This window comes from Dreissena polymorpha, chromosome 10 (genome assembly GCF_020536995.1).
Source record: "Dreissena polymorpha isolate Duluth1 chromosome 10, UMN_Dpol_1.0, whole genome shotgun sequence".
NCBI lineage: Eukaryota > Metazoa > Mollusca > Bivalvia > Myida > Dreissenidae > Dreissena > Dreissena polymorpha.
This window is the reverse complement of record NC_068364.1, coordinates 35,445,326-35,473,292: the sequence shown is the minus strand read 5'-3', so window position 1 is coordinate 35,473,292 and position 27,967 is coordinate 35,445,326. Positions and strand designations below refer to the sequence as shown.

Here is a 27,967-nt window from a genome sequence, read left to right as displayed (position 1 = left end):
AAAAAATGTTTCAGAGTCGCAAAGTGTCGTTGTACTTATGCTATTTGTGATGAAACAGTAATATTGGACATTTACCATGCTATAAAATATCCATTAAATGCATCTTTTGACGATTTAAAAACCTGAAAATTATCAAGCGTTGCAACGCGAAACGATTGAATATTTGGAGAGTTCTGTTGTTGTTGTTATATTTTGTGACATGTATATTATATGTTCCCCATGTTGTATCTATGTATACCTGGGAGAAATAAAGTATCGTTCTGTTCTGTTCAGTTGTTCAAGCCCAGTTGAGGTTTACTTATTTTCTTTCTTTAAGTTTATTCTTGTTTTTACAAGAGCTTTTTATATCTGATGTTTACATTCATTTATCAATATAAAGCATTTAATGACAAACTAAAATATCTGCCAAACTCTGTAAAAAGGCCCCTTTAAAGTCAGCTTATGTCTGCACATTTTGCTATTCAGTTCTGAACTAAACTTAACTTTGAGTTGTTAAAAATGATAATGTGAACTGTTATAAACATAAACCAATCTATAAATTTACATCAGACAATTTGTATCTTCAGATGATCGAAGCGGGCGTGTTAAAGGCACTTGGTTACAGTGTGGCAAATGACAATTTTACCCGAAATTGTAATATTTAAAAAAGAATGTATTAATTTTATTCATACCAGCGAGATTGCATTAATAAGTTCTATAACTGAGTAAAATGTTTAGCAAAATATTTTTATGGAATATCATGACTCAAAATTGGTAAAACTAAACAGTTTTTAAAAACATTTCATCAATAATTTGGAAAATTATTAATTTATTTTTTGCTGCAAAGTATTAAAGCCTGAGTGTTGTAGTGTTTATGTATTATATTTTGCCTCCAAAGGTCACTGGTTTGAATCCTAGGCCATGTTTTTTTCAACCTTTTTCTGGACTTTATAATTATTTAAGTCTATTCAAAATAATAGATATTTGTTGAAATTTACATTTAATGAATTTAAATAATCAATTATGTGAACAAGTCCCTTTAACTGAACTCATGCAATAAAATTTTACCCTATTTTCAGAAAATGGTGTATACCCATACCATCAGCCAAAATGTTATGTTAAGCGTATAGCATTGTTATCAGCGAAATGTTAACCTACATACAACATCTTTTCCTTTCTTCGCTTTGTACTTGCCGTGTGTATTTTAAGTGTGTTGTGGGCTTAAACAGCCAATATAGAACAATTGCGAGTTTAAAGTCTAGTACATTGATTATTATACTAACTTAAAACTGTGTGTGTGTGTGTGTGTGTGTGTCTTTATGCAACATATTCTGGTTCTGATAATATACAATTGTATTTAACAAGAAGAGCCAATATAACAGTGAATAAACAACATTTAGTAGGAGGACAGTTAACAATAACTATTGAAAATGGCAACTTATGTAGATGCAATTCATAAAAGTTCAGATCAGATTAATCCAGACCAGATGTATGTGAAGAAGAAGTCCGAGTATAATGTGAAAATAAAAAGCGACGTAAGTCAGACATGTTACATCTCGGGCATTTGCATCTTGCCTAGTGGTGAGACCATTGTTGCAGATTATACTAATAAGAGAGTGAAAATGTTGGACAAGCATTACAATGTGTATGGCGACTTGAAAGTAGATGGTAATCCGCAGGACATTTGCCAAATCTTGCCCGAACAGGTTGCTATAACTTTTGAGAATAGAGTTCAATTTATCAATGTTATCAAAAAAGGCCGGTTACCATATGCTATTCATGGCATAAGCGTTTATGAAACTAGGGAGTTACCACATGCTACTCTTGGTATTACCTACCATCAGGGTGATTTGTATATCACCTCAGGCACTGCTCTCTATCACTACGACCTCAGTGGGACAGATTTGACACATAAGAAATCCCTATATGAGGATACTGGAAGTGGCATTACAGGTAAAATGTGTTGTAAATATATAAACTGTATATTTAATATTGTTAATACTGTATTAACAGTGGAAACCTGATGGCTAAAGCTCGCCAGAACTGTCAACAAAAGTTCGAGCCATGCGGAATTCGAGCCAACCGTTTTTTAATATACTTTGTTTACTAAGATGAATCTGCAACATATTTACATCTCCAGTTGAGAGTATTCATACTGGAAAAAATCCGTATAGTAGTGTACTACTTTCTTCTTTTGAATTAATAAGAACAAAGTATATATTATATATTTTTATTAATTAATACTAAAAAACCATTATACATACAATCAAACAAATATAATATAATAAATGAACATGTATATTATATCAGCACGTATTTATGTAGCAAATTTTAAGGCACATGTAAGAAGCATCACTAAACACAAAACATGCATAAGCACTAAAACACATCGCCAAAATATTAAATAGCACTATATGAATTTATTTATTCGCTTGTTTTTTATGACATCTGAGTCTGTGTTTTGTTCATGACTTTTCGTTTAGATACAAATTTTTCTCTTCCATTAACTTTATATTGTACGTGCTTTATGCAGGGGCGTAGCCAGCGATATTCACTTACGCACGTGCGTAACATCATTCAGAAAAAATAAAATGTAAACATGGCCAAAAAAGGCTTAAAAGTGTAAGGCTATGGCCGAAGGTGGTTAACCTTAATGTCCGTGATAATTTAAGATCTCCTCAAGTCTGACAAATCAGAGTAATAATTTACGAGACTAGATCTACTTTGAGTCATTTGAATCTGAAGTTTGGTAGCGCCACCACCGGAGAGTCTCTCGCCAACGCTTTCCTTGACAACCTACGAGCTGCCGGAGTTAACGTTCCTGCAATGAGAGGGCAAGGGTACGACGGGGCCGCAAACATGTCTGGTTGTCACCGCGGTGTCAAAGCCCGCATTCAACAAGAACATGTAGTTCCAAGAGCACTTTATACACATTGCAAAGCGCATTCCTTGAATCTTACTATTATTCACGCGTCCAAAGAGCCCTGTGCAAGAAACATAATGACGACCGTCCAGGAAATAGCATTTTGTTTCCAGTACTCAGCCAAGAGGTTATTACGGTTTCAAGTATTCCTTGGCAATAGTGATGAGGGTTGGGCTGAGATGGACAGGAGGACCAAACTCAAAAATTTGTGCGAGACCCGGTGGGTGGCCAGAGCCGATGCCCTTTTCACATTCAAGGCTTCATTTGGAACGGTTGTGCGCACACTTGAAGATTACGCCCAACAAAATGATGCAAAGGCTGGCGCTTATAAAGCAGCTATTACACAGTTAAGTTTCATTATTACACTGGTGGTTGTATAGCATGTTCTGTCTGCGTGTGTGCCGCTCTCAAAACAACTTCAGGCTGCTTTATGCGATCTTCTGCAAGCTGCAATGGTCCAAGCTGAGGTCGTAAAAACACAGGTAGAGGCAGAACACAACTATCCCTTTGTATAGCATGCATTGTTTGAAAAAGCCGTTGAAATGGCAAGCCCCGTTGATGTTGAACCTACATTTTCACGCGCAGGGCGACAGCAAAACCGCCCTAATGCACCGGCAGCTACCGCATTTGACTACTGAAGGGTCAATATATGAATTTACCATTTGCGGACCATTTACTTGCAAAGCTTCAACAACGGCTTTTACAAAGAAATGAAAGATATGCCATACAGTACCTATAACCAGGTCGTGTTCAAGACCTCAATGATCAACGAACAAATGCAATCTTCTCATCAGCACAGGCGGACCATAAAATTAACATGGAAAAATTTCATAGAGAATGTCAGCGTTGGAAATTCCGCTGTGAACAGACACAGATTCCATCTACGCCTACTCTGGAAATCATGCTGCTCTCTTTACCGGAAGACTTGTATCCGAATGTTGCTATGTGCTTCTACCTGTTGCTTGCGATGCCAGTATCAACTGCTTCAGCAGAACGCTTGTTAAGAGCTTTAAGACGCCTTAAAACCTACTTAAGGTCAACTATGACTACTGAACGCATCTCTTGACTTGGCCCCATGAACTTTCACAGGGATAGGGAACTAAACGCAGCTAGAGTTGTTGCCCTATTTGCACAAAAGAGGAAAAGGCGTTTGGCACTTATCTTTCATGACAAACTGGTAAATTTATACACACGCCAAGCTAAATGACATTCACATACAATGTCTATCATCTGATAAATTAAACCAAAAAGTCAAATAGCAGAAATAAAATTTGAACATACTATTTTCATTATTAGTTTATTACATCTCATGACTTCTTGGTCTGTCACAACAAGTGAAAGCACTTTTCAGATAAAATACAGGATGTAATAATAAGTGCCCAATATCCCCTCAAATTCATCTCAGTTATTATTGTTAAAAGTTTCTCGGGGGAGGCTCCTGAACCCCCAGAGGGTAGGGGGGGGTACACCCTCCCACACCCTCCCCATTTGTGCGTAACATTCCTTTTTGTCTGGCTACGCCCCTGTTTATGTACCTACAAAAAGGCCAAATTTTATTCAAATTACACATTTTACTGTATCATAAAACGATTGATTAAATAAAAACAGCTCAAGCCATCCAATAATTCGACTCTCGCGAATGCGAGCGATCCAGCAGAAATTGATATGAATATAGCAATACAAAATCGTTGCATCAGAAAGAGTTCGAGCTAACACAAAGGTCAAGCCAAGCAAGTTATATATATTATATATATATATATATATATATATATATATATATATATATATATATATATATATATATATATATATATATATATTTATATATATTGCCTCATCTAGAGTCATTAAAATATGCTGAAGACACATTTATATATCAAGATTGCTGTAAAAACAATTCTTTGGATGATGTTCTATTTCACTTTTGTTAAATTGTTTTTATTAGCGTTGCCCCAGATCGCACAACAGTAATCGAAAGTGGTGAGAATATATGAATTATGAAATAATTTATTCATATCAAAAGTGAGATAATATGATATCTGTTCTAGCAGAGTTATTTTACTGCTTATTTTAGAGCATGTTTTATCGATGTGTACTTTCCATTGCAGATGTTTGTCGATATAAAGTCCTAACATCTTATGACAGGCGACATTTTCAATAGCATTGTTATCTATTTTCAGGTTAAGGTTGATATTCTTATTTTTTTTTGTTTCGAGCCAATAAGCATGCATTTTGATTTATAAGGGTTAATCATCATGTTATCGAGTGTGCACCATTTTTGTATGGAATAAATATCATTTTGTAAGTAAGTCTGAATTTCGGAAGGATTGGCCCCTGTAGCATATAGTGTCGAGTCAACAGCATACAGGTCTATGTCTGACTGGTTTAGTAATAACCCAAAAACATTCATATAAATTAGAAACAAGAGAGGGCCCAAAATAGAACCCTGAGGGACACCACTCTTAATATATAGAGGGGTAGAAAAACTAGTCCCTAGTTTTAAGCATTGTTGTCTTTGACTAAGATAAGAATGAAAAAGGGACAAAGTACCATCCGAAAAGTGATGAAGTTTTAGTTTGTAAAACAGAATGTCATGATCTACTTAATCAAAACTTTTTTCATGCCAATAAAAACAATTACTATTATATACATCTTTTAGCCACTCATCAATGAATCAGGTCAGTGCTGTTTGGCAAAAATGATTTTCTCTAAACCCTGACTGATGTTTATTCAACACATTGGTTTTACGAAATAATTCTGTTAATTCATTTGATAAATGTCTTTCGAATATTTTGGATATAGTTGGCAAAATTGAAATCGGACGATAGTTATTACAGTCTTCTGTGTCTGAGCCTTTATATATTGGTAGAACATACGCTTCTTTTGCCAAATCGGGGAAAATTCCTGTACGAATACTATTATTAATTATCGAGGTAATTGGTACAACAATATGCTCTCCACAGTATTTTATAATATTTGCACCGATCCCGTCGATTCCCGTAGCGTTGTTAACATTTAAATTGCCAATTATTTTACTCCCTCCGAGAGGGGTAATGTAATTTATTGAAAAGTCATTCTGACTTAAGGATTTGTCGAGATATAACTTCAAATAAGCAAAGTTTTCTTCGTGTCATTTCAGCTTATCAACAGCATTTGATATGTTTGTAAAATGCTCATTTGTCCTCAACACACACACCGTCCACTAAACTTTTATTTGGCAAATGCACTCCGCAGTTTTGATAATTGTCATTATTACATATCATTCTCAATTTTTTTCCAAATATATGCCGTATAAGTACCATTTTTAACAGCATTGTTAAAATATTTTTTTTTTGCTTTTACGAATTAATGCAGTAGTTTTATTTCGTATAATGAGAAGTAAGACACAAAACTAGAAAAAAAAACATATAACTTTGACCTTAGCTTCCGGATTAAAAAGTCGTTCAGTCTCGTAAATAATAATGATGTAATTATAATTAAATTATCACCTAGTACAAAAACTCAAAGGAGCCTGTAATAGTTATGAGAAATATAAACTTCATCTTTTCAATAAACAAACGACGGACAGGTGTGTATGTCACTTTTTTCCAAATTAAAGAAACAGCACAAATTAACGTCCAGCCAATTAGAAATATCAATAAACATCCGGGCATTTACTTGTGAAATACACAGCTCCTCTGAAACGTTTTTTTTTCTGATTTTCCGATTGATATATGATGTTTTGCAATATTTCGTCACTTCTTGTTTCATGTATTTGTACTTATTCTTTTAATAAAAATCTTTCTTATGGCCTTTTAAAATATCATTCAGTCAACGTTTCTTAAACATTTACTTCAGCAGAAACTGCCCTGCATCTTATCATAAGACTTTCAACGCCGTCTTTGCTTTGATTTCTAACGGGACAGTGTTGGTACATATGCGATTTTTATGAAGTGAGAACATACGAAATATAATGATTTAAACTTTAAGCGTTGTAAATAGCGTAATTAACTTCGGTATGTGTATAGTTTCTTTTGCTTACTGGGTTATTGTACGGAACACATTTTAAATAAAATCATTTGAGTCTCTCCTAAACATCATACTTAATGTTTGTGCGCAAAGAGTCGTCCCAGATTAGCCCTTGCAATCCACAAGGTTTAACAGGGTCGACACTTTCAGCTTTTATTGTTTTTCTCGTTGAAAGTCTCTTGTTAGTGAAAATCAACTTTAGGCGGCCAGTGCGGACCGTCATTAAAGTTATATTTAATTCTCGTTTCGGACTTTCACTATTTATCTATTTATAATTGCATCGAACCTTTTTTCTCGGTTGATGTCTGAGAAGACGCATGCGACGATGTTTAATTCTTCCGCATCAAAACTCAAAATCCTTGTTTGTAAGCAAGCAAACAACGATATTTCGAAAAAATAAATAGTTATTAACTCAAAATTTAATATAATATAGGATCTTGCACGAGTTTTCATATCAATTATATTTTATTAAACGAGTTCAGAAATTGTGTTAGTAAGCGAGCCTTTGGCGAGCTTACTAACGAATTTCCTGGACGAGAATAAATCAAAAGCATAAATCAATAGTTATCAATGCTTTAAAATGAGCAAATTAAATAAATATTTACGCAAATATAATGAGTCATCCCGAATGTTGTTTACATTTCGTGACGTCATTTGACGTTGCAACGTCATTTCAGCAAAATAACAAAATGCGATTGGTCAATCGATCGAAAAAAAGCCAATGAAAACGCTCAAAAAGTATATTACACGTGTGTAAGATAAAAAATATTCGTAATTGTTATATTACATGAGAAACAGGGTATGGCCTGTTACAAAAACTATTGTTAACAAGAAATTAATGTTTTGTTCATGATACATCACACCAATAGCGTGTCTGGAGTTTCCTGACTTATCACGATTTGCACGTGAAAAACGTGTGTACAAAACTGTACCGAACTGCGAGGCAATCTTTGGTGATTATATCGACCATTATATTATCAAATTTATATAAACCTTTTACGCTTATTTCTTATATGTTAATTCCGTGAAATTAAGGAAACATGTTTTGAGGTTTAAAATGATATTGTTTTACTTAACAACGACACGAATAGCGGTAACGGTTTCTATTGACGACTTAAAAAGTAAGCATAACTCAATAGTTATCACACTGTTCCGATTCCAAATCACTGATTGTGTTTAATCCTGCCTCTGTTGCAAACATTGACCGAATAAAGCACGGTCGAATAAATTTTCCTATCTCCGGTCAACAGGAAGTAGTGTATTCATACGCACGCTGCGACGATTAACACGCTCTAATATTTGACCTATTTCATATATTTGGACGCATCATGAATGTTATCGGATTCGTAATATTATATATCATCCTTTTTTTCTTTTTAAAAATATAGTACCAAAACAGCTTTCCGTATTTATCATTTTCATTTACTTCATTACGCAATTTATGGCGTATCTAGTGTGACGTCATTTTTCTGACGAAACATACTATGCATCAATAGTTTCTCTCAGGATTTGAGGGACGACAATTTTTACATGGTGGTTTTAACAGTGCTTTTTAAAATAAATATTTGTTAAGCATCTAACAAATGATAAACGTATTTCGGATTGTGTGTTTGTCATTCATAATTGTTAACTTCGATCGGAATAAAATTAAAGTTGTCACTAAGGTAAATAAAATTTAGTTTTGGTTTTGCTGCTGTATTTTTTTTTACCAAAAAAAAATATCACATTCTCGATTCGTTTTTTATTTCTTCTCATATTTTCAATAGGAAAGTAATTAAAGGAACAGTTTAAAGAGGAATTATTTTTACGTGACACAATCGATAGTTATTCGGTCGTCTGAAATGTTGTGTACATGTAGGAGGCTCGACAAGAATAATTATATTGTAATGTCAATTTATCATATGTCTTTGATACAATGTGTCAACGGCATGAAGCAGGATAAATAGAATACATGGTTGATGCCGAGATGGAGAAAATGTATCCGGTTCGGCCCAAAAGAGAAAAATAGGGCTCGCTAAAGCCCTATTTTCTTTTTCTTTTTCTTTTTCTCACCGGATAAACTTTCTCCATCTCGGCACCAACCATGTATTCTCTATAACCCGACCTGCTAAGCTCTTCATGATTTGCATGTTTAACGAAACTTTACCGTTACTTTCTTGTTTTCGAATGTGTCAAATTCAATACATAAATTATACGTTAAATCACGTAGTAATATTTATAATCATGTGCGGATATATGTGGTAGTATTTCGTTCGTGATGTAAATACAAATACGTGTGTATATATGTAGTTGTTTTGCTTTCGTTTTCTAACTGAAAATACTTGCGGATGTATGAAGTTGTATTCATCTCGTGTTGTAAACATCCAAACGTGTGGATAATATATAAATATTACATGTCAGACAGGATGACAGTAAATTTGTCAACTTCGCCTCGGTTGACAGTATTTTTCCGAAAGTTGACAAATTTAGTCACCCTGTCAGACATGTACTATTTATTTTTTTATACCGAAAAAACAATTCAAACATGAACAATTTATATGAACCATGAACACTTGAATTTAATTTAAGCAATGATTGACAGATTTGGTCATCTGCTTTCAACGGAAATGCAAAACTGCGTACTGCGCATGCGCAAATGGGACAGTATAATTTTTACCATTCCGCAAGGGATTGCTAAGGTAGCGGGCAACAGTATTTTTTGAGCGGGCGACAGTACTTTTTTGACAGTAAATTTTTTCCCGCTGGGTCTGCCAGTAGTTCTATGTCATGATGGTCTTTGGAAGTTTAGCATTGTGAATAAAAGTGAGGTATAATAAATGTGGATGTATTGCTTTCGTGTTGGAAACATCAATACATGTAGATATATACAGAACTGTAGGGCCGAATTGCTTTCGTGTTGTAAACATCAAAACGGGTGGATGTATGTAGTTGTATTGCTTTCGTGTTGTAAACGTACATGCATCTGGACATGTGTGGCTGTATTCGTTTCGTGCTGTAAACATCAATAAATGTGGACATATTGGATGTATTGCCTTTGTGTTTTAAACATCAATACGTGTGGAAATATGTTGCTGTGTTGCTTTCGTGTTGTCAACATCAATAAATGTGGACATATGTGGACATATGTGGCTTTATTCGTTTTGTGCTGTAAACATCAATACGTGCTGACATATATGATTGTATTGCTTTTGTGTTGTTAACATAACAAAATGTGGATATATGTGACTGTATTGATTTAATGTTGTAAACAGCAATAAATGCGGACGTATGTGGCTGTATTAATTTCATGTTCTTAAAATGAACACGACAGCCGGTGATTGACCCGTATTTGTTGATTTTTTCTTCGTCCTGCCGATAAAAAAAAGATTGCAAAGAGGTAAGAGGCGTATGTGTTATTAATAGGAATGTAATGAATCGCGCGTTGGGAAAACGGGGCTTAATGCGTGTGCATAAAGTGTTGTCAAAGAATAGCTTCTGCATTCCGCACATGCTAATCAGGCACGACACTTTCCGCCTTAACATGATTTTCGTTTAGAAAAGATTTCAATTCAACGAATAATTCCATGACAGCGTAGTGTCGTCCCTGATTAGCATGTTCGGATTGCACATGCTAATCTGGGGCGATACTTAACACACATGCATGAAGCCCCGTTTGTCCCAGAAGCATATTCAAATATGGACTAAGAACATGTCCGCTCGGATGTCAAGCATGTTGATACCAATTGAGGTATGTCAATCGTAAAGTAGTATAAAAGCTCTCGTCATAATAGTTTACCCCTTTAAACAAAGTTGTAACAATGTTACCTGGAATTAGCCTGTCGGTCTGCGGGACCTTTTGTTTTGTGGTTTACTTTCAAACTGTGTAATGCATGGAGTTAATTCATTTATTGTTGAAATTATCCGCATTTTATGAAAACGGGGCTTAATGCACGTGCGTAAAGTGTAGTCCTGCATTAGGCTGTAAAATCCACACGGGCTAATCTGATGTGACACTTTCCGCCTAAACTGGATTTTCGTTTTTAGGAGAATTTTGTTAAGCGAAAAAAAGCAGAAAGCGCCTTCCGTGATTAGCCTGTGCGGAAAGGCTAATCTTGGACGACACTTTACGCACATGTTTTAGGCACTGTTTTTTTTCAAGAACGCGGCTTACATTTATTGCTGAAATGCTGAATGAATGCTCGCTCTAGCTGGCTGTAGCTCAATCTCCTCACGGAGATACGCCTTTATTTATTATTATTATTATTATTATTATTATTATTATTATTATTATTATTATTATTATTATTATTATTATTATTATTATTATTATTATTATTTTTATTAGAAGTAGTAGTAGTAGTAGTAGTAGTAGTAGTAGTAGTAGTAGTAGTAGTAGTAGTAGCAGTAGTAGTAGTAATAGTAGTAGTAGTAGTAGTAGTAGTAGTAGTAGTAGTAGTAGTATAATTATTATTATAATTATAATTAATTTGTGTGAGCTTATTTAATACCCGATCCGATCAGGCCCGAATTGCTCTGTTTCTTTGATCAGACAACTCGACCCGATAACTTTAAATGTCATATACCTTTGTGTGTAATTATATATGTGTGCATGGTTGTCGTACATGTACATAGTGTAGTTACCAAGATTTATAGTTTTTTTCATATGAAATACAACAGACGCAGCGCATGTTTGAAATTCTTTCAAAAGAATGATGGAATGTAATTCCAACAATTATATCATAACAATATGCCATAATGTATGGACAATTTGTGGAGGGTCGCAATAATTATTCTGCGTCATGTTTACGAAAAGAGAATAAAATACTTCAATACATCTTAGACCATATCGCACAGACTAATGAAGCGCATGCAGGTATTCCCATTTCGCATGCTTCCTAAATCTTTGTTTCTGTTCCAATCATTGAAACCACATAAACTATATATAAATTAATATCAGAATGTATGGCGTAATGAAGCATTCCCTTAAAAGAGCTCAAAACTGAGCGGAGCGTATTGTTGTAACAGAATGGCCGCTATTTCCAACGTGTTCAACTATAAGGAGACACATACCTGGTACAATGCGTGCTGGGCGCTCAATGTGACAAAGCAAGGGCTGGTTATTTTTGTGGAAACAGAATAGCAGAACATACATGCCGTTGTCGGCAGAAGTTGTGATAATTATCCCATTGAAAAACTCATATCATGTCACACAATCCCATATTGCGAGGTATCGTAAATAGTTGATGTCTCAGTTCTCACAAATATAGAAATCATTATTTTTAATTATAATAGTTAAGGTATACTGTGTATATTGTATACTGATATTAAAGCAAATAATACTTTATCACTGTTTTAAATGATCTAAAAGTTTAATTATTACCGGAGAAATACAGTTTAGTAAGTTTATTTATAAGAACAATTGCAAGGGCACAATTATAAGATATTGTCATTATTTAACTGTTTGACAGTGTTCCAATACTTTGATACAAGTTCATGCGTAACTTCTTAAATTTACTAAAGAAGCAGGAGACGTGGTATCGCCTGCTTTCAGTGCGTTTCTCGATCACACCGTTACACTGGGCCCGACCAAATTCTTGTTTTCAATCATGTGCTTCGTAATGAAGGAAATGCATACAGTCCATATTCTGGTATGTGTGTATAAATTTTTATTTGTATATTTTCGTTTGCAAAAGAAAATATTACAATTATCAAACTCCACTTTGAACGTTTGTTTACTCTATTTAACTCGTATATCTGGCTGTTTATATAGTTAGATTAAAAGAATACTCTTTTTTTGGAATCGTATTAAGATACTTATAGTGTCGTGGCTTCAGACTCGTGTTTTTTATCTTATTGAATATGGAATGACTTACAAAATATCTCTCTTTCTTAGGCATTTTCAAGACGACCTATCCAGGCTTGTACTTGTTTTCTAAGGCATTTTTAACACGACCTTACCAGGCTTGTACTTGTTTTCTTAGGCATTTTCAAGACGACCTTACCAGGCTTGAACTTGTTTTCTTAGGCATTTTCAAGATGACATATTCAGGCATGTACTTATTTTCCAGGGCCGTGTCTGCCAAAAAAAACGTCAGGAGATTATGACGTGTGGGTAAACTTAATGGTCAACGGTTCGCCGAAGGTTTGAATTATTTGATTGCTTTTCAGAAGTATGCATTGCTTCTTATTATATTCAGTGAACGATATTGAAATCGATGTCTTGCAGTTTCTTACTCAAAATTTCGAACCAGTTGCAGCAGTAGCAGTAGTGATCTAGTAATATCAGTGGCATCAGTAACAGCAGCATTAGCAGTAGAGGATATACTATTTATAGCAGCAGCAAAAGCAAAAGCTGCAGCGCAGCAATAGCAGTAAAAGTAATATAAGTTTCGTGAAGAAACATTTGTTAAATAAAGTATGCAAGGATTCTCAGAAATCATCGATTATTATATCATATATTTTAAAAACTCGCAGCTACGGCGGAATCGCCAGTTCTCTTTGACGACCATCAAGGCAGCAATGCTGTGGTCTTTCGAAATAATAATGAAAGACGAAGTCTGGATTGTTCATGAACATGCCATTACGCAAAATTTGTTTGGTGATAGCGGAGCAAGATCAACAACTTTTTATGGAGTTTTCTTACACGCGTAATAAATAATCCAATAATAATTGGACATTTTTACTGTATAACACCAATTGTGATTGAAATGTAATAAAAACAGAAGCATTGTACATAAGGACAAACCGAATCAATCATCGATTCAAAAACACGAGAAATGGCGTTATAACTGCTAGTTAATATCGTTAATTTCTTGGACAATTGATTGATATAGTTTCACAATTTATTTGAATTAAAGGCTATGAATCTGTTGTTTTATTTCTCGACCTTTCTTCTAACAGCACATGGGATTCATCACATGCTATAATGCCCCCGACACAGTAAAAACGTTCGTCTAATAGTAGTTATACTGTGTGCATTCCTTTAGTGACTTAATGAACGTTAACGATACGTAATCATCCGTGGTCATGCAAACATCACCGCACTTGAATTTTGACCTCATTCTCGACGTAAAACGGCAGAACATCGGCCTGGCTATAAAACCCTTAGCTGTGAGGTAGCAATTGAATTGTTTCCCGCGAGCAGGAAGTCGAAGTTAAAATAAGAACTGCACAACATTAATAAATCATTTTTCAACTTACGCTGCTCGTATTTATCAAGTTAAAGATACACCAATGGCAAAACATCTGCGTTTGAAGAACACACCATTTTCATTCTGAACTAATCTAAGAACACAATACAGTCAAAATAATCAGACATTCTTTGTCATGAAGCATATTTACACGATACACACCTACGGACGTAGAAACTGTCAAGGTATTTGAGGTCAAGCGAAATGTATTACACCGAACTTGTGGAGTAGAAAGTGGACGCACATTCCATCTGTTATGGGCCAAATCGGCACAAGAGGTGTAGAAAACAGATATATATTCACCAATAGCAATCATGTAAATGTAGTTAGTAATAACTGTGATCAAACACTCAAGTAAGCGATGGAAATGAGAGGATACAGTGTATGGAGGTCAATAGTGAACCAAAAGTCCTCATCATCTCGGCATACATGCCCTTCAGGGACCTATAAATAAAAAGAAAGCGAAGAACGCTGAATGCTGAGTGCACCGATCAGCTGCGTGAAATTGTTCTTAAATACCAAAACTCTCATAGTATAGTGATTGGGTGGGTGGGGGGCATGAATACAGATCTTTCTGTTCAAAGACCTAGGCTGCATAGAACTGGATGTCTTCTTGAATTAATTACATACTTAAAGTTTAACGTCTCTGGAAAAACCCATGTAGAGCCTAAAGGCAGTAAATGCTAAGACATAGACTATTTCCTTGTAAAGCATATCAGTCATCAAGATCAAACAGTACCTCTTAGGAAAGAACTCCTCAAACATTTGGATTCAAATACGTCAGACCAATATCCAATCAAACTGAAATTTCATGTGAACTTTAGTAGTAAAATTCAGAAGAAAAAAAAAACAAACTCAAAATTAAAAAGATTAGATGGGACAAAATTGATAGTGCTTTATACGAAAATGAAATAGATAAAAGACTGTCAGAATTGAACCCTTGTGAACTAAGAAACACTGAAGACATTCAAGCATATTCCTTAAAAGTTATGAAAATTGTGAAAGGCTCTATTAAATCCTTCTCAAGTAAGGTAAAAGTACAAAAGTCAAACACAAAATTGAAAATATGGACTTTTGGAATAGGATAGGCCTTTAAAGAACTACGTTCTGCATTCAAGTCATGGGCAGAAGCAGGAAAACCAAGATACCTTGAAAACAATCTATTTACAGCAATGAAGAAACTTAAAAGACAATTTCGCAGTTCAATCAGGCGTGAACATGCACGAAGAATCACACAAGACCGAGGGAATATTATGCATTCACATAGCGGCGACAAAAAATAATCTTCTATAGGCTAGTTAATAGACAACGCAAAACAAAATCATGTGATATAGATGATCTAAATGTCATTGGGGTGCAGCATACTGGTATAAATTAATTCTGCACGGTTTGCAGACGCATTTTTCCTCTCTTGCAACACAAACGAAAAGTACACAGTTCGACCGCATATAACATGAAACTGTTCATAATGAACTATTACATATCAATGACTTAATTAAGGATCGAGATGTTAGTATAATAACTGAATAATAACTTTAAAAAGCGATGAAAAGCATTAATAAGGGTAAATCTGCCGACTTCTATGGGCTGACAATCGAAAGTATCCTAAAAGGGGGAACAAATCTACACAATGTACTGTTACACTTACTGAACTCTATTCTGAAACTAGGGGCAATCCCAACGTGCCTTAAGATTGGATTATTAACACCTGTTTTCAAAAACAAGGGAGATCGCTCTGATGTATGTAATTTCCGGGGAATCGCATTTCTACCAGTTATAGAGAAGATACTAGACTTTATGATCAGAAACCGAATCGCACCTACCCTCAGCGAAAACCAGAGCCCATACCAGCGAGGCTTCACACCGGACTGCTCGCCGCTGCACGCTGTTCTGATTGTGGATGAAGTAACAAGAGAAGGCAAGGATAGTGGTGAGCCTCTGAATCTGATCTTCCTTGATGCAAAAGAGGCCTTCGATGTTGTTGATCATAGTCACCTTCTTCGAAGGGTAAATCATGCTGAAATAACTGACAGGTACTGGTCAATCATACAGAGTATCCATACAGACGCAAGAAGTGTAGTCAAATGGAACGGGGAGTTGTCAGAGCCTTTCAACATAAATCAAGGAGTGCTTCAGGGAGGGGTACTCAGTACAGAACTTTGTAAATTCTATGTAGACCCACTTTTACACCGCCTGGAATCCGCAGATCTTGGGTGCTCGATAGAAACTATTAAGTGCAATGCAAGTTCGTGTGCAGATGATATTACTATTCATGCCAAATCCCCAGCTGATGCCGAAATTCTTATGAGTATGTCTGAGGACTTTTCAAAATGTGAAAGATATATTTTACAGACAAAGAAAACTGAGGCTGTCTTAGTACTCCAATCTGAAAAAACAAAACATGAAGATAATGACTTCTCAATATATGACAATATAATCACAAAATCTTCCTGTAGTACACATCTGGGACGGTTGCGAGCAACCACACTGAAAGAAACCGCCGAACATAATTTAAATAGTAACATCCAAAAGGCAAGACGGGCTGTTTATAGCTTCATGTCAAGTGGACTCCATGGCGTAGGAGGACTAGATGCACGATCAGCAATACACGTTATCAAAATGTTTGTCAGTCCCATCTTTATGTACGGGTTGGAAATTGTGCTGCCAAGTCGTTGCCTCCTGTACAAGTTAGAGCTGGCGCAAAAGCGGTTAATTAAACAATTTTTGATGCTTCACATAAACACCCCTGGTGTAGCCATTTACTTGTTGAGTGGACTTCTTCCAATTGAAGCTATGATCCATAAAAGTTCCATTGTTACCTTCAATTCAGTGTGTCTAAAGAAAGGCGGTTGAAAGGCGTCTAGTCCTACGCCAATTTAGTGTAAAGTCTGCAAAAAATGCAAGTTGGTTTATAGAAGTACACAAACTGTTTGGAAAATATGATTTAGGGAATCCAGAAGAAATATTAGAAATCCCTGTGGACAAACCAATCTGGAAAAAGAAAGTTAAAACTGCGATCTATAGTCACTGGCAAGACCTGATACTTACACAAGCATTGAACACAAGTAAACTACGACATCTAAATTTACTACACGTAGCCATATGAAGACCCCACCATTTGCTACAGATACCTGCAAGATAATCTTGGGATGCCAATAAAGCCCTAGTAAAGCTAAAATTGATGACAGGAACATGCACTCTTCAGAGCACCAGAGCGCGTCTCAACAAAAGTGAGGTTGACCCAACCTGTCGCATATGCAACTGTGCAGAGGAGACGATGTTACACTTCCTGCTCGATTTCGAAAACCAATCCTGAGTGATATAAAATATGAAGTTAACCTCCTATCATGTAAAGCTACAAAGCTATGGGATGAACACTCTTTAGAAGAACAGGTTAACATTATAATCGATTGTACTTCACTTTACACATGTGACCGAATGCAGGCAGAGAGGCAAGAAGGTGTTGAGTTTCAATGTAAAAGACTCATATTCTCTCTACATAATGAACGGTATAAACATTTAATGTTGTCTGGTAAAACCCTAAATTAACCCCCATGCAAACAAAACTCCAGCCAAGACCCTCCCTAACATAATAAGCGTGTGAAGAAAAGTGTTAAGAATATATGTGTAAATTGGTGCTTATTAACATTTTGGTGTTGGAAAAGATACAACTGACGTGACGAGCTATCGTGACGGTTCACCTTTACTGGTGGAGAAGACAAAGAGAAAACATATAACAGATAACATTGAAACACAAGCCACATATTGACAAAGTATCCATTCAGGTGAGGTTGCGTGTGTTGTAATCAACGTATATGTATCCAGACGGCGATATCATTATTTGTTAATTAATTAACTTTGTTAGACGGTTGACGTAATATGAAAGTCACCAGACCACGTTAACTTCTTAACCCACATGTTTAGGCATTAACATCAAATACACGCATTAGAGCTTTGTTGATGCATATATGTCGCGGATCGAAATTGCAACACGCGCACCAAAAAATTATTCCACATATAAAATTGATGTATTTGTGCGGCATAAGATTTATTAATCAATCCAAAACGAATGAGTAACGCTTACAAAATGAACACATAAACACGAAAATGGCAGCACAATTATCATTCTCATGTCACCTGAGCACTCGTTGCTTGCACATCGGGTGAACTAATATAATCACTCAATGTCTAGCGTTGTTGTCAGTCGTTATGTTGTAGTTCCTAACAACTTTCTATACCACATTGTGTATCCAATTGTGATCAAATCTGATCGGAATGTTGCCATTATTTAGGCCGAGTTCGAATCTTGGTCACATGTGTAAAATCAAGTCACAATGTCGTATCGTATAAAAGCCTTATAGTCTCTGTAGAAGCCCCACTTATGGCTCAATATTGACAAAACTGAGTAAGAATGTTCATCGTTTATCTTGAAGAATCGAAGGTAAAGAACAAGTCTGGTTCCGGTTTTTATGCGTCAACATACTATGCCACCAGTTCATTTCGCATGAAAACCTTATCACCACTGAAGTAATAACACCTATGACAAAATCGTTAAGAAACTTTATCACAGTGGTTTTATTGGCAATATATATTTCTAATCTGGGTCCTGTGCATCCAAAAAAATAGGGCGACCGGTCAAATCTTTGAAATACTTTGCCATATAGATATATTCTCTCTAATAAAACGCGACGTAAAACGGCCCCATCCACCTGGAAGAAACTGCCTTTCTACTGTGAATACGTTTATGGAGCGTACAAAATCACAGGGTATATAAGAAACAAGGAAAAACATTTTGTACATATTAAAATATTCAACTTACCAAGTAATTTAGCATATACAGAGATACATCGTTATGTTAGAAAAAAATATTGATTACAAACTAAAGAATGATGTGTTATTTCAGTATGTCAACTGGTTTTAATTCCCAATCCTTTTCATTGAAAGTTCCAAGGCGGAGACCCCAACTATAAGCATTCGTATGTTTTATGTCAAGTTGTATGTATTGTATAGTTAATTGTTCACTTGCCTTAAATAAAATACTAGTGGGTTTGAATAAGAATTTATCTCCTGGAAATGTTTCTGAAGTTTCATAATTGTTATACAAGTATATTATTATATCATTAGTGTAGACATTAATGCCAGCTTTTGTTTAAGCGTTTTCAGACGTACGAAATACGTGGTGAAAAATGTAAACGTAGCCTCATGTTTCTAACCAGCGATTTGCTATTATGCTTCTTTTGAGTTAAAAAAACCAATGAAAAAATATGATGATATGTATAAGCGCATACCAACCGAAGGCGGCACAGTTCGCCATTTACTTCTTCGACGAAATCGTTGACAGTCATGTTTCCTTGTTTTTATGTTTTACGGGTAATTCGAGGTCAAATCTTTCGCTTCCGGTAGATGGCGAGCTCGTTGAATTCAGTAAGAGAATAATCTTTTTCTTGTTCGGTATCATGTTAACAGAATGGACTACCTTACCGACTTTGTCTGATCCGATTCCCTGAAAGGGCATCGCCATTGTAAGATATTACTGGCTCGCTGAAAAAAAACAATTGGTTGCTTGCATGGTTTTGTGGTCTTATTTGTATTTCACAATGTACTCCCTGTTATAATGTCCGGAGAAAAGAACAAGTGTATTTGCCAAGAGGGGGTGGGCTTGAGGTCTAATTCAAAGTAGGAACCATTCTCTCCGGTATACCTCAATGATGGATAATCTCATCCGGATGTTCGAGAACCAAAATCAAGGTTGCAGCCAGTATTGTCCACACTCATTCCACATTTTATTTCCGTCGTTGGGGACGATGGGGCTAGTGGCCAGACTAGAACTGTGACTACATAATCTGCAACTCAAATATATGCTTATGATAATTGAACGTCTCTTTCGGCGTAGTGCTAAGAATAACAAACTTGAAAATAATCAACCATCTCTATAGTGTTTTGTTCCTCTGTATACCCATCTGTGATATACAAAACAGTCATTTTTTGTATTTGATGTAAATATTAAATCGTTTCAAAGCACACATTTAACAATGTTATTTGGCACTGCATGATGTCATAATTATGAACATAGCACATTCAATCTCGCAGCATTTAAGGTAAGGTCAATTTTTGAAGTTAGAGGTAAAATGTGAATGTTTAAAAGCTGTTCTGAACTGTTACTTCATCATTAATCATGCTTTTTTACAAACATTTACTTCAAATGTTCATGATGTGAAGGTTGATGTTCAGGATCACACTTGGAGGTCATTTTCAATTCATACTAAATCTTCGGGGTCGAAATGTGGCCGAGAGAGATTTTGTTTTCATTTGTTTGCTTATAATTTGTTTTGAACATTTTATTACAGATGGATGATTTAGTTTTTGTATGCTGAAATAATGCGGAACAAATCTGCAATTTAAACATTGGTGTTGTTCTTGGGCTTACTGGCATGTATCGTTGAAACTGTTCATTGGATGCTAACGCAGTTCTTACCTGATTATAGACAAATAAGCAAAAACACACACATCTATGCCATATTAGGCAAATACTAGTGTGTTTCGATGATGACGTACTTAGTGCCTTTTTGTGCCGAATTTTCGTGTGAAACTATAAAGGTACATGGATTGACTGTCCTGTTTATAGCATCATCTAAGCACATACTGTAAAATCATGTTTTTTCGTGGGTTATTATTTTTTGTTTTTTTCCATATGTTGACCGATCCACGAATTTAACACAAACACATTAACATGACCGATGCAGATTCCTTATTTGTTCCAAATATCGGCAATTTACCTGTCCGCGAAAAAGTTTTTTTGAACCTACGAAATTTTATGCCGACGAATATAAATGATTTTACAGTACTTGTGGAAATTGAAAACGAGAGACCTTACTTATCATAAAAATGTGCTTGTCAGCTAATCTCATTTTCATAAAACTGAAAATACCGGTAATTTGAAAACATAAATTTTGTATTAGAAATCATCATCAATGAATATAGCTCAGTTTGTTTTCCGAAGATGCAATTTTTTTAAACATGTGAGTTCTTCAGGATGTTATGACATACGTTACTATGACTCGTGACTTCCTGATTGAAACTTTTATTTTTGTTATACTGCTAGTGTTTTCTTCATTATGATAGGTACTTTATTTATGACGATTAGTTTTTTCTTTATAAATTGTGAATACATTATAATGGGAACCTGCTTTATAATGATAACAAGTTCCAATATAATTGCGTAGGTGAACGTTATGAACTAAGAAATATAAACTACTTCAGTACCGACTGATTTCGTTAACAAATGATGTACTATATGTGCATCAAACTTGTAGTAAGTTTATGATTGATATACATAAAATAAATATGTTGTTAGTTTTATATTACCAATCAGTAATTTCGTATGTACAATAATATATCGAAGAAGCTTTTTTAAAAAGAACTTCGATCCGTAATAATACTTTTTTTGATTATTTCATTACCGCCTCGACAGAAGTTAAGCTTTTTTGCCCTAGATTGTGTTTATTTGTATTCCAAAATGACTAGTTTTTGTTATGTAATGTTACATTGTTACACCCATATAAACGTATAAAAAAGTAAATATAAAAGTAAATCGAGGACAGTTGTTTAAAGTAGATTATTGAATGTAAGGAACGAGTGATTTGATGAATGTTTATTTGAAAAAAATCTTTTCGACAATAACGAATTAATAAAAACCATTTATCTACCGAAATCATTAAGTTTTCTTTTCATTTTGTGCCATCTCCTCCGTTTTCCTCCGTTTTTTTGTCAACATTTTAAAATGGTTATAGATTAAAATTTTGAGGGAATGATAAAGCCAATGCTTCAAAAGTATGTGTACTATTATTATGTTCTCTGTTATCTTTCTCTTTTGTCTTTTGTAAATAACGTCCTTTACGTTGCTTTAAAAAAAAATCGGCTTCCTATTTGTTAAAGTCACCTGCAATTGTTTTGGTCCGGATCTTCACAATTTCGGGAAAAAAACAGTAAAACATTGGTACAGACTATGCTGAACCATATTTCTAGTATGAATCTAGTGAAATTTCATTTAAATATGTTTTGTTTATAAGATATTTTGAAAAAAAAGCATGCAATGGGTCGGATTGGTTTGCACCAGAATGTTATTTTTTGTAATCGAGCAAATTCCAGAGTAAGTCTGCGCACAACATGCACCAAATGTCTCCTCTTTTACACACCAATAGGTGCCTACCATCGGTATTATCGGTTCCGGCGGCGGGTTGCGAGCCATGGTGGGCCTTAACGGTGCCGTCAAGGGCCTCTACGACGCCGGCATATTCCAGTGCGTCACCTATATAAGCGGCCTCTCTTAGTCGTTATGGTGAGAAGAACACATTATCATCGTCGTCGTTATGTTTTCTTTTTTTTCTGTTATAGATCTTTGGATGACCAGGATCCGTATTCGCCAATAATAAACTCAAACTTAAACTCAAACTCAGACTTTGACTCAGACTTAGACTTACAGAAGACAGACTCAGTATTTGTATTCACGAACGCGTTTGAAACTTTTACAACTTTTACGATGGAGTGTCCGTCAGTTGAAGAAAGCGAAATGAAGCGTCAGAAGGCTCCAGATTTGACCGAGCCAGCAGAGATTGTTTTGAACGCGCTGGTTCGGGACCACTGGAGTCTTTTATTCGGCGAATACAAGGGAATCGGAGCCGAAACAATTTCCGTTATTCGAAGAAAAAAAATGGGACGAGGTGGCGAGCAGAATATCATTGTATGTGATATGTTATTTTCGTATCTGCCTTATATTTTTGATATGTTATCTAATAGCATACAATTGGATTTGCTACCGATGTCATTTTATACTAACACCGCATAATGTACAATGTATATAAGGGGCATAACCACTCAACACATTATAGCTACTTACGGATTTTAGATCCGATTTTGGAATGTGTTTTAGTTTCGAATAATGTTATGATTTATGGTACAGTTGCACGTTCTCTGTGCCCAAAATTTGCACACATGAATTGTTATTAAAGTATTTACAATTGAATATTTTGCTATAACGGATGAATGTGCCATTTTAGAATGTATTTTTTAGTTCTCATCTCGTACCCTGTTAGATCCGTAACCATTTGTTTTATTCGTAACCGTTTACAAGTCAATCTTCATAGTTCTAAATGAATTTTTTATTTACTACAAGTTTACATCGATAACTATTACCATGTATGTCGTTTATATTTAACTAATCAACAGCGATGGTGGTAAACATTAAATGTTTTGTGTTTAATAAATACTTCTAAAGTATTTACTATACACACATACACATGACATACCATGTTATTTATTAAAATTTTAGAGAATTCGGGGTCGCAAGAACCGGAGAACAGTGCCGTAAGAAGTTTCAAAATTCCAAGTAAAGGCTCGGTGTAAGTTGTCATAGAATGTAATTCCATTTTTTGTTATGTTTTCATTTAATTATTTTTGTTGAAAAAGTATTAATCACTTGCAGAATAGTTTTTGTTTCAATATTACTACATGTCAAATCTAATATGTGTTTCCTATATGATATAATCACTATAAATATTTAAAAAATATACATTTGTAATAAAGCGTATTTGTGTTTTTAATGGTTACTGTATGTTTTATAAGACTGTATTATTTTGCTGATATGGGGAGAAATAAAATGTAAAGCAACGTCACACATTGTAAACAATCTTCAGATTTTATCGTTTTATTTTACATAAATATTAATTTTCTTTGCGTAATTAAAATATGTGGTGAAACGATCTGACACTTGTCAATTCACATGATTATTAATTAAACTCCTCCATGAAATATGTAAGTAAGTTCACCAAAGGTGCACTAAATAACAATATAAATGAACTCATTTACTGATAAATGGTCTGAAATGGCAACTCGTAAAAGAAATGTTTGTTGTAAATAAACAAATTATATCAGTAATGTAAGATCAGCTAATGATATATGTGCATTTAAGGAAATATTTATTTTCCTTTGTGTTAGATACCTATAAACACTGTTTCGAATTTGCTGTTGAGTTCTTTTATTCAAGGAATAAGTGCAAATTCAAACATAGTATTTCCTGGTAATAAAACAGCATGATTTGTTATTCTAACTATGTAGACATAAAAAAGTTGGAGAAATGCGGCACCCAGCCAAGGGCGGTGGTGATGCAGTCCAGTTTACATCGTCGCAGGAGATGCTTGCCTCAACGATGGAAGGCCGCCCTGTTGTTCAAGGAATAACATGGGGAATAGACTCGGACGGTAACCATTTATTATTTAAAATGAAGTTAATTAATGTACAATAATTATTTATCTCTAATACGCCAAAGTGTCAACCATTTTAGGATGCAAGGGCTGATTTTTTTATATTTGAGATATGTTTTGGAAGAGTCTTAATGTATGGTAATATAAAATTATCATTTTTATTGTTATTTTATTTACAAAGCCTTCAACAAGTAGATTTTTTATATTTTATATACTAGTAGTACAATAACTGTGTGTATGACTGTATTGAAATGATGTATCTTTGCAATCATAATTTATCATTTATTATGTAGCACTTTATATCTTCTGAGTTTTAATCCGTATTATGTAACATGTTCACTGAACTGTTAAAGCGACGCTTTGAAATAATTTATTCACTTTTTTGCCACAAAATACATTGTCATTAAATCTCAAACCTAAAGAAACAACACAAATAAACATAATTATCAACGTACATAGTTGTATTGATCATATATATGTCTTTTTAGTTGTTGCATCACAGAAGTCGATTTTGGCAACGGCAAAATTAACAAAGAGCAATACGGAACAGAAATGTACATTAAAAATCACCATATACCTAACAATAAATATACATAACATTTATTGCATATTATGCTTCTATTTAAATGTGTGCATTCAATAATTATATATTATATACATAATATACACACACTTAAATAAAATAAATCAACAGTTACCATTGTTTGTATTGTTTGTATTATAAATTGTTGGTACTTTAAATCAAGTTTAAAACACAACAACAACAATTCAATACAAACATTAATCTTGTTCTTATTTATAAACAGCAAATAACACACAATGCTACAATAAATGTTATCTTCATCGAAAAATAATAACATCACTAATAGTTCCATATTAAATAAACTTTGATTGTGCATAAGTGTTTTACGAAGTTATATGTTTGAATAAATTGTTACTGTTTTTGTTTTTGCAGCTTCTTCATATGCATTACAAAGAAGTGAGTGTGCCAAAACAGCCCGCAGTGAAGAACTCAATGGTAAATAAATAGATTATCATATATATGCAAACCATCACAATAAACATCACAGTGAACATGCAAACCTTATGTATACATCCAATTGAACACAGTGTACAATATAATAGATATCTATCCTTATATAAAACATTACAAAAGAAAGAACATGCAATAAATTAACATTTAACATTTTGCTTGCAAATTAACGCTGGGAGTATTATACATTAACTTAAGTATAGTATATTAACATTAGTTGTCCATTGTATTGCATGGAAAACATCACTGGATTTAATTAATTTTGATTTTTAAAGTGGCAATCTAATTTTTATGCCCCAAGATCGAATGATCAGGGGGTACATTTTGTAAATTATTTTTGGCCTGTCTGTCTGTCTGTCTGTGTGCCTGTCTGTCTGTCATTGCATGTGTGTGTCTGTCCCAAAACTTTAACCTTGCTGATAAAATGAAAACTCTTGGGTCTATGTTCTCTAAACTTCACATGTGCATGCATCTCATTGAGATCTACAATCAAACATGGTTTGAGATCACTCGGTCAAAGGTCAAGGCAACTGTGACCTTTACATTCAAAATATAACCTTGTTAATAAAATGAAAAGTTGAATTTCTAAAGTAGCTGCCATGCGGCTTCAGAACGCAGTAGGGGGCATTGTGTTTTACAAACAAAGCTCGTTGTTTTTTTCAGATTCCACATGTAATGTCAATAGAGACAAGAAGCGAAAAGAATATAAGTTTTGGATATGTTTAAATAAATATTTCAATGTGTCCGTAGCAATAATCTTAACCACTAAAAAGGTTGTCAATTTGAAACTTAATATTATGGTAGCTCTAATTTGTAAGTGCACTGCAAAAGATCACAAAATGTTCATTCTTATTTTTGTTCAAAGGCATAGTTTGTCTATAATAACAAGTATAAAGAAGACACGTTAAAAGTATGAAACTTGCATTGATGGAATACCAGTTCTTAAAACTGGATTGACAATACTATCTGAGAAAGCAAGCATCGTATAAATAATATGTTATTATTTAGTATGCAAAAATATCATGCACACTTTAAAATATGACTAGCATTAAATATGCCAAAATTAATTACTAATGAAAAGATGCGATATGTATTGATTTAAAATTTGAATGTCATAACCTGAGAATACGTCCATTTATCAAAATTACACTGTTTAACCTTTTTTCAGCATTTACAAAGTAGGCCGATAAAAGATTTTCCTGCAATACATTAACTACGCTGACATCTGCAAACATGGAAAAAGACATTGAAATGTTAAATCTAGAAATAAACAAATAAAAGGTAGAAATTGAAAAAATCCAAAAAGAAAAAAACATTACTGCATTTAAAAATGAAAATGAAAAACATTATTCCTTATGTTTACAGAAAAAAACATTATATATCAATGGCAAAGTTTTAAACAGCTTGTAGACATTGAAGATGCTGAATTTGTGGATAGTTAGCAACTGCCAAAATTATTGTTAAACAATAACACATTTCAGAAAAGATACAAATTCATCATCTTCAAAAGTCCATATTTTAATAATTTTTTCTATGTAAGTTGATAAAAAACTGATGACATGTTTCTTAGTTTACGAATGACAACCGGCTAAAATTAACATGTAGTTGTTAAATAAATTATTTTTTGTTAACAATAAACGTGTATCATAGAAAAACAATTAGATTAAGTTTCAGCATAACACACAAAATATTTGTTAAGCCATACCTGCAAATTGATTGTGGGTATACCCTTTCTCCCTATGAAGTCTTCCACGTGATCATTTGGCTTTTTTATGTGCACGTGTGTGCCATCAATACATCCCAATGTGCTTGGGAAACCTGAAAGTTAATCATTTAAAATTAAGATATTTCGGGGAAAATTTAAATATTAATAAATAAATGGATTTTGGTTTAAATGTAATGTTATTTGTGACTGTATGTCTGTAATATGGAATGAAAGTTTTACCTAAAGTCAGTTAGAAGTTATGTAATATGCTGACGTGTCTTGAATTGATTATCAAATTTAATATCATCATTATTGAAAATGCAATTAATACGGTCACGTGAGAATAAAATAATGTTTACAGCTGTCGAATGTTTTTATTATTTTAAGATAACAGCACATTAAAACCATGCACTTTCTGTCAATAAATGCATATGATACAGCATTTGCCTCACAAATATATTTTATATGGCAACTCAATCAAAACATAGACAGACGGGCAGAGGTACACATGGATTCCGATTTACCCCTATTACTTAGAAACTGGGTGTATAATAACCAAAGATTAATTATTTATAGTGCCTTGTTTTTAAATTAAATTGTGTAGCATTCATTCGTATCCAAATAACATTGGAAATAAATAATGAATTCCCAAAACATTAAAGAGCTAGAAACATAATCAAAATAATCGGTAAACTTTATATTTACAATGTTTAAAACAATGTAAACTATTTGTGATTTCGATCCACCAACTAGAATGCAAAATTTATATTTAAGAACCAATGCGCTACCAACTGCGTCATGGCAATTTAAACAGGTTGAGGCAAACATTGTAATATAATAATTGCGACATCTATAAATAGTTGTAGTAATGCAAATTAAATTTATATCAAT

At 34.1% G+C, this 27,967-nt stretch overlaps 1 long non-coding RNA gene across 4 annotated transcripts; it reads left to right on the top strand.

Moving 5' to 3' along the window:
- Nucleotides 1–536: 536 nt before the first annotated feature.
- Nucleotides 537–27,441, top strand: LOC127848204 (uncharacterized). 4 transcript variants are annotated; one of them, XR_008034412.1, is made up of 6 exons: nt 537–1,932; nt 22,474–22,819; nt 23,408–23,477; nt 24,193–24,335; nt 25,294–25,356; nt 26,540–27,441. It is a non-coding gene; the product is annotated as an uncharacterized LOC127848204 (long non-coding RNA). The 4 variants fall into 4 exon arrangements; XR_008034411.1 differs by having other exon boundaries at nt 26,035–27,441; XR_008034410.1 differs by having other exon boundaries at nt 25,294–27,441.
- Nucleotides 27,442–27,967: the final 526 nt, after the last annotated feature.